Raw genomic sequence first — 6908 nt, 5'->3', positions numbered from 1 at the left:
TTCCAGTTAAAGGTGAGATCTTATGGTATTTGTCTATTTTGCTTCTTTGGAATGAAAGTTTCTATATATATATAAATATAAGTGATGTTCACTTGATCTCAGGCATTGTTCATGTCACGTTATCTTTGTTGATATTTTGTTTAGAAGATCTATCCGTTTTTTGAGAGAAGGGTGTTAAAATCCCCTAGTGTAACTGTGTTGACTTTCTTGAAGTCCTCCAAGAGTTTCCTAATACATTTGGTTGCTCCTATGTTGAATGTATATGTTTATAATGTTTATGTGGGGTTTTTTTGTATTCTTCCCTTGAGTATTATGAAGTGTCCTTTTGGGTCTCTTTTTATGGTCTTTGTTTTGAAGTCTATTTTGTCAAATATAAGTATTGCTACCCTAGCTTTTTTACATGGAATGTTTTTTTCAAAGCCTTGACTTTCAATCTCTGTAGGTCTTTTGTTCTGAGCTGGGTCTCTTGTACATAGCATATCTGTGGGTCATGTTTTCTTATACATTCAGCTACCCTACATCTTTTGATTGGAGCATTTAATACCTTAACATTTAAGGTTATTATTGAGAAGTACTTATTCACTGCCATTTTACTCCCTTTGTACCTTTATTCCTTTCTCTCTCAATGTTTTTCTTCCTCTTCTTAAAGCAGTCTCTTTAGCATATCTTGCAATGCTGGTTTGGTGGAAGTACATTCTTTTAGCCTTCTTTCATCTGGGAAGCTCCTTATTTCACCTTCTATTTTAATTAAGATCCTTGCTGGATAATGTAGTCTGGGTTGCAGGCCTTTGCTTTCATTACTTGGAATATTACTTGCCAGTCCCTTCTGGCTTGTAGTATTTCCCTTGAGAAGACTGCTGCTAGCCCTAATGGGTCTCCCTTGTGTGTTATTTTCTGTTTCCCCATTGGTGCCTTTAAGAATCTCTCTTTGTCTTTGAATTTTGTGATTTTAATTACGATATGGCTTGGAATGGGTCTTTTTGGGATCCTCTTAATTGGGGCGATCTGTGCTCCTAGACTTCTGTGGCTTTTTCTCTCATCAAATTAGGGAAGTTACCCATCATTACTTTTTCAAAAATGTTTTCTAACCCGTGCTACTCTGATATCCCTATTGTATGGATATTATTCCTTTTCTTGTTGTCCTGCACTTCCCTTAACAAGTCTTTGCTCTTTTTACTTTTAATTTTTTTTTGTTATTCAGTTAGAGTTGTCTGCATTTTCTCCCCACCCTTCTACCCCACCTGAGCCCAAACCACCTCACACCCTTGCTTCCACCTGCCCCCTTGGTTTCATCCTTGTATCCTTAATAGTTGTTCCTGAAAACCCTTCTCCCAACAGCCCCCTCCCCCCTATGCTCTGGCTATTGTTAGGTTGTTTCTTTGTTTGTTTTGGGGGGCAAATATATATTTAAATCATATTAAATATACTTATTTTTTATCGTACATTAAAAAATTTTTATTGTTACTCAATTACACTTGTATGCCTTTGTTCCCCGTCCCTCCATCCCACCCCAGCCACACACACCTCCCCACTCCACCTCCACCCTCCCCCTTGATTTTGTCCATGTGTTCTTTATAGTAGTTCCTGTAATTGCCTCTCCCCAGTATCCCCACCCCACTCCCCTCTGGCTATTGTTAGATTGTTCTTAACTTTAATGTCTCTGGTTATATTTTGTTTGCTTTTTTCTTTTGTTGATTATGTTCCAGTTAAAGGTGAGATCGTATGGTATTTGTCCCTCACCACCTGGCATATTTCACTCGGCATAATGCTCTCCATGTCCATTTATGTTGTTGCAAAGGGTATAAGCTCCTTCTTTCTCTCTGCTGCGTAGAATTCCATTGTGTAAATATACCATAGTTTTTGGTCCACTCATTTGCTGATGGGCACTTAGGTTGCTTCCAGTACTTGGCTTTTGTAAATTGTGCTGCTATGAACATTGGGGTGCACAGGTTCTTTTGGATTGGTGTTTCAGGGATCTTAGGGTATAATCCCAGCAGTGGAATTGCTGGGGCAAAGGGAAGTTCCACTTTTAGTTTTCTGAGGAAATTCCATACTGTTTTCCACAGTGCCCTCACCAGTCTGCATTCCCACCAACAGTGCACTAGGGTTCCCTTTTCTCCGCATGCTCTCCAACACTGGTTTGTAGATTTGTTTATGTTGGTGTCTGACTGATGTGAGATGGTACCTCATTGTGATTTTAATTTGCGTCTCCCTGATGGCTAGTGATGCTGAGCATCTTTTCATATGTCTCTGGGCCCTCTGTATGTCTTCCTTGGAGAAGTGTCTGTTCAAGTCCTTTGCCCATTTTTCAATTGGGTTGTTTGTCTTCCTGGAGTGGAGTCGTGTGAGTTCTTTATACATTTTGGAGATCAGGCCCTTGTCTGAGGTATCATTGGCAAATATGTTTTCCCATACTGTTGGTTCTCTTTGTATTTTAATGCTCTTTTGTTTAGGCATACAGAAGCTTTTTATTTTGATGAGATCCCATTTGGTTATTCTTTCCTTTATGTCCCTTGCTTTAGGGGACACGTCTGTGAGGATGTTGCTGCATGGAATGTGTGAGATTTTCTTGCCAATGTTTTCCTGTAGGACTTTTATGGTTCTACCACTGATATTTAAGTCTTTTATCCACCTTGAATTTATTTTTGTGTATGGCGTAAGTTGCTGATCGAGTTTCATTTTTTTGCACGTAGCTGTCCAAATCTCCCAATAACATTTATTGAAGAGGGTATTTTTGCCCCATTATATTCTCCTTCCTTATTTGTCAAATATTAATTGACTGTACAGACTTGGGTTTATTTCTGGGCTCTCTGTTCTATTCCATTGGTCTATGTGCCTGTTTTTATGCCAGTACCAGGCTGATTTGATAACAGTGCCCTTGTAATAAAGTTTGATAACAGGTATTGTTATCTCTCCTGCTTTGTTCTTCTTTCTCAAAATTGCTGCAGCTACTCAGGTTCATTTATGATTCCATATAAATTTCTGAACTGTTTGATCTATATCTGTGAAATATATCATTGGGAATTTAATAGCTATTGCATTGAATCTATAAATAATTTTGGATAGTATGGCCAATTAGATGATGTTAACTCTTCCAAGACATGAGCATGGTACATGCTTACATTTGTTTGTTTCTTCCTTAATTTCCTTATTCAGTGTTGTGTAGTTTTCTCAGTACAGGTCTTTTACCTTCTTGGGTAGGTTTATTCCTAGGTACTTTATTTTTCTTGTTGCTATATCAAATGGGATTTGCTTCCTGATTTGTGTTTCTGATATTTCATTGTTCATATACAGGAATGCCTTTGATTTCTGAATATTGACTTTGTATCCCACTGTTTTGCCAAATTCACTTATTAGATCGACTAGTTTTTTGGTGCAGTCTATAGGATTTTCCATATACACCATCATGTCACCTGCAAACAATGACAGTTTTATTTCCTCCTTTCCAATTTGGATGCCTTTTATTTCTTTTTCTTGTGTAATTGCTGTGACTAGTACTTCCAATATTATGTTGAATAGGAGTGGTGAGAGAGGGCATCCTTGTCTTGTTCCTGATCTTAGTGGGAAAGCTCTAAAATTTGTCCATTGATTATGATGTTGGCTGTACGTCTCTCATATATGGCCTTTATTATGTTGAGGAATGCTCCCTCTATTCCCACTTTTCTCAGTGTTTTTAGCATCAGTGAGTATTGTACCTTATGAAATGACTTTTCCTCATCTATTAATATGATCATGTTAATTAATTTTTGATCAATTTTTGTCTTTGATAATATGATCAATTTTTGTCTTTGCTTTTGTTTATGTGGTGTATTATGTTTATTGATTTGTGAATATTGTACCATCCTTGTATCCCTGGGATGTATCCCAGTTGAACATGACGTATAATCTTTTGAACATATTGCTGGTGCACTTGCCGAATATTTCGTTGAGGATTTTAGCATCTATGTTCATCGGCGATATTGGCCTAAAGTTTTCTTTCATTATGTGTTTATCTGGTTTTGGGAGTAGGGTGATATTGGCTCCACAAAAAGTGTTTGGGAGTCTTCCATTGTCTTGAATTTTTTGAAATAATCTCTGGAGGAAGGGGTTTAGCTTTCCCTTAATTGCTCTGTAGAATTCTCCTGTGAAACCATCTGGTCCCGGGCTTTTGTGTGTTGAGAGTTTTTTGATTACTGTTTCAATTTCATCAGGTGTTATTGGTTTGTTCTGACTTTCTGCGTTACTTCATTGAGTTTTGAAAGGTTATATTTTTCTAGAAATTTTTCCATTTCTTTTAGGTTTTCACATTTCTTGGCATATAGTTCTTGATAGTAATTTTTACAGTCCTTTGTATTTCTGTGGTATCGATTGTAGTCTCTCCTGTTTCATTTTTCATTGTGTTTATTTGGGTCCTTTCTATATTTTTCTTGATGGGCATGCTTAAAGACTTGTCAATTTTGTTTATCTTTTCAAAGAACCAGCTCCCGGAATCATTGATTCTTAGAATTGTGCTTTTATTGTCTATGTCATTTAATTTTGCTCAGGTCTTGATTTTTTCTTTCTTTTACTTGCTCTGTGTTGACTTTGTTGTTGATCGTTGAGTTCTTGTAGGTGTAGGGTTAGGTTGTTTATTTGAAATGTTTCTATTCCTTTTAGGTAGGCCTGTATCATTATAAATGTCCCTCTCAGGACCGACTTCACTGTGTCCCATAAGTTTTGGATTGTTTAGAGTTCATTTTCATTTCTTTCTAGAACCTTTTTCATTTCTTCCTTAATCTCATTTTTGATGCATTCATTGTTTAATAGAATGCTATTCAATCTCCATGTGTTTGAGTGTTTCGGGTTTTTTTCCTTGAGGTTTGTTCCTAGTTTCAGTCCCTTGTGGTCCTCAAAAATGCTTTATATGATTGCAATATTCTTGACCTTCTTGTGGCTTGTTTTGTGTCCTATCATGTAGTCTATCTTTGTGGTCCCATATGCTTTTGAAAAGAATGTCTATTTTCTTTCTTTGGCATGAAGGGCTCTATATACATTATTTAAGTCCATTTCATCTAGGGCATTGTTCAAAGCCACAATATCATTGTTGATATTTTGTTTGGAAGATCTATCCGTATTTATCAGAGGGGTGTTCAAATCTCCTACTATAAGTGTCTTGCCGTCAATATCTTTATTGCAGTCCACCAAGATTTTTTTCATGTGTTTCGGTGCTCCTATGTTGGGTTCATACATATTTAGTATTTTTATGTCTCCTTGATGCATTCTTCCCTGAGAATTATGAAGTGACCTTCTGGTTCTATTCTTACAGCCCGTTTTTTGAAGTCTAGTTTGTCTGATATTAGTTTTGTTAACCTGGCTTTTTTTTTTTTTCTCCTATCCTTTTCTTTGGAATAATTCTTTCCATCCCTTTACTTTCAGTCTGTGTAGGTCTTTTTTTTCTGAGGTGGGTCTCCTTTAGGCAGCATATCTCTCATTCATGTTTTCTTATCCATCCAATATTCTGTGTCTTTTGATTGGGGCATTTAACCCATTTACATTTAAGATTATTATTGATAGGCATTTATTCATTGCCATTTTTTCATACCTGTGTTTCTGTCTCTCTCACTTTTTTACTTCCTGTTCTCAAAGGAAGACCTTTAGCATCTCCTGCAGAGCTGGTTTGGCGGGGGTGTATTCTTTGAGCCTTCTTTTGTCTGGGAAGCTCCTTATTTAGCCTTCCATTATAATTGAGAACCTTGCTGGATAAAGTAGTCTTGGTTGCAGGCCTCTGGTTTTCACTAGTTGGAATATTTCTAGCCATTCCCTTTTGGCTTGGAGTGTTTCCATTGATAAGTCAGCTGCTAGTCTTATCAGAACTCCCTTTTATGTTACTTCCTGTTTCTCCCTTGCTGTATTTACGATTCTCTCTTTATCTTGGAATTTTGCCATTTTAATTATGATGTGTCTTGCAGTGGGCCTCTTTGGGTCCTCTTGATTGGGACTCTGTGTTTCCTGCATTGGTGCAACTTTTTCTCTCATCAGATTAGGGAAATTTTCCATCACTACTTTCTCAAACAGGTTTTTTTTTTTTTTTAATTTTTATTCAATTACAGTTGTATGCCTTTTCTCCCCATCCCTCCACCCCACCCCAGCTGAACCCACCTCCCTCCCCCACCTCCACCCTCCCTCTTGTGCAACAGCATGGATGAAACTGGAGAGCATTATGCTAAGTGAAATAAGCCAGGTGGTGAGGGACAAATACCATATGATCTCACCTTTAACTGGAACATAATCAATAGAAGAAAAAAGCAAACAAAATATAACCAGAGACATTGAAGTCAAACAGGTTTTCTATCACTTGCTCTTCCTCTTTTCCTTCTGGTGTCCCTATTATATGGATATTATTACATTTCATGTTGTCCTGCATTTCCCTTAACCCCTCTTCATTCTTTCTGAGACTCTTCCTTTTCTTGCTCATTCTGGGTGTTTTTTTATACAGTGTCCTCCAGTTTAGTGATCCAATCCTCTGCTTCATTGACTCTGCTTTGGATTCCTTCTACTGTGTTCTTCAGTTCAGAAATTGTATCCTTCATTTCCTCTGGGTCCCTGTTGATAGTTTCTATTTCCTTTTTCATGTTGATATAGTTTGCAGTGAGTTCATTGTAGTTTTCCTGTAGTGTTTGGTAATTCTCTGTGTGCTCATTAAGCTTCCTTATAACCAATGCTTTGAACTCAGTATCTGATAGTTGACTTGCCTCTTTTTCCTTCAGCATTGTTTCTGAGACTTCCTCCTCTCCTTTTATTTGGGGATTTTTTCTTTGTTTTCCCATTGTTTGTGAGACTCTTCTTTTAGCCTTTGGTTCTTACTTTGCTCTGTTCTGACCCCCTGAATTTATGCTGTAAACTTTTGTGGTAGAATACCTGTTAGATTCAGTGGTTCAGTATCCTTGTTC

The sequence above is a fragment of the Desmodus rotundus genome, chromosome X (assembly GCF_022682495.2).
Source record: "Desmodus rotundus isolate HL8 chromosome X, HLdesRot8A.1, whole genome shotgun sequence".
In the NCBI taxonomy this organism is placed as follows: domain Eukaryota; kingdom Metazoa; phylum Chordata; class Mammalia; order Chiroptera; family Phyllostomidae; genus Desmodus; species Desmodus rotundus.
This window is presented reverse-complemented; position numbering follows the sequence as displayed.